At 43.8% G+C, this 2,010-nt stretch overlaps 1 pseudogene; it reads right to left on the reverse strand.

The window, feature by feature from the left end:
- Positions 1-453: 453 nt before the first annotated feature.
- Positions 454-1,162, reverse strand: LOC110192103 (diablo IAP-binding mitochondrial protein pseudogene; annotated as a pseudogene).
- Between the last annotated feature and the right edge of the window lie 848 nt (positions 1,163-2,010).

A 2,010-nucleotide genomic window follows, 5' to 3' on the forward strand; every position in this document is an offset into this window, starting at 1 on the left:
AAATTCACATCCTACAAGAGGGAACCAATGCTTAAATAACTTACATTGGAAAACCTCACATTTGAAAAGGGAGGCTAACTTACTACTTAAATTACTGGTAAGAGGGCTGTGTCCCTTGCCCCCAAGTGGCTAAGGGAGCCTGAACTTCTCTACAGGTAAGGGCAGCTAGAGGAGCCTGAGAGGGCTGCTGAGGTCAGCTTTCATGACTTGAATGTTTAAACCATGTATGTAGCTAGATGACCGTGAACAAGACTCATTTCACCACCCAAGTAGTGGGTGAGGTGTATGGGATCTCTGGGTCTCACAGCACTTGGAACCTGCTGCCTAACTCAGGAACAGTATTACTCTGAGCTAGCCCCCACCCCAGCTTCCACTCCTTTCTAACTGTGTTTTCCAAGGCAATAAAGGTAGCCATATTCACAGTGTTAGTGCCTACAGTTGGGGGAGGCCTCCTCAATCCTCCTGTAAGTAGGCCTCTTTTTCATGGTCGGCCAGCAGAGATCTTCCAGACCTTGAGCACTGGGGTGAGCCCCCTTCTTCCAGCTTCTCTAGGTGTTTGAGGCATAGCTCTTCAGTCTCAGTCTCAGCCAACTTGATCTCAGCTGTCTGGGAGAGCTGGCGTACTTCCTGAATTTGAGTCTTCACCAGCTGACCATGATTTTGAGCCATGACTGAAGCCTGATCAGCACCTGACTGGTAGGCTGCTTCTGCTGCCATCCAATGCAGATGCACAGTGGTCATCCAAGTCATTTCTAGATTTAAATATTCTTCTTGTTTTGAAAACATCTCAACCCTGGCTCCTATGATCACCTGCCACACTGCATCTTCCTCTTGAGAATTTATTTTCCCAAGTAAACTTGAGTGTTGTTAGAATGGAGATACTAATGTGTAAACTACCCTAGTGTACTTCAATCAATGCCTATGTGATTTGTGAGATAAAGGTGGAGGTGTTGTCAGTCACCATGGAAACTTCCCTCCTCATCAGTGTCTTCTGTGCTATAGGAACTGCACATAAGGTTACTCCAAAACCCATTTCCACTGTTTTGTGCCAGGGTCCCACCAAATCTGAGAAAGGGCATTTCCTCAACTTTGCTACAACTGGAAAACTCTGCCTGAAGAAGTAGCTGATGCTGCAGAGAACCCAGCTCCTCAGAGCTGCCATTCCACTGTTGAAGGCGTTTGACAACATTGCTGAAATCATCATGCTAAAAGGCATGGGAGCAAGCACGTAGATTTCTTTTACTCCATTAGTGATTAGGAAAGCATGAGGACATTATCCATTATCCAGAATCCATGCAAGCTTGCCATCATGGAACTGGTTATAATACCAATGGACTTATCCTGGCTACTAAATTTTATATGATCTTCCACAAGCCCTCATGACTGACAGTATTAAAGGCCTTTGTGAAATCAATGAACATTGTATACAAACCTCTGTTCTGCTCCTGGCATTTCTCCTGAAGTTGTCAGGCAGAAAAAAAATGTCAACCATTCCTTGACCCTTTTTGAAGCTACACTGGCTGTCAGGTAGATGACCACTTTTCAGGTGAAGTGTCATCCTATTAAGGAGGACTCTACCAATAATCTTGCTGGCAATGACTAAGAAAGAGAACTGCTTGTGATTGTCACAGGACAACTTATTTCCTTTTCTTTTATAGAGATAAAGAATGGAAGGATCCTTGAGCTCCTATGAGATAACCTCCTCAAGCCAGGTGAGAAATAAGGAGATATCTGAAGTGGGTTCTTTCCTAAAATGGATGTTTGGAGTTCATTGCCCCACTCTCCATTCAAAGACAGTTATAAGGAGACAAATAAGAGACAAGAGGAAGCATGGAGTAGTAGATAAGGAATTGATTTCTGAGCTCGGAATAACTGTATTCAAGTCCTGCCTCTGATCCAAACTGGGTATGTGTTACTACATAAGTTATTTAACCTATTAGGAGCCCCATAGAATTCATTGCTCACACACACACACACACACACACACACACACACGTTTATATATACACT

The sequence above is a fragment of the Phascolarctos cinereus genome, unplaced genomic scaffold, assembly GCF_003287225.1.
Source record: "Phascolarctos cinereus isolate Bilbo 61053 unplaced genomic scaffold, phaCin_HiC Scaffold_726;HRSCAF=1367, whole genome shotgun sequence".
Classification (NCBI taxonomy): Eukaryota; Metazoa; Chordata; class Mammalia; order Diprotodontia; family Phascolarctidae; genus Phascolarctos; species Phascolarctos cinereus.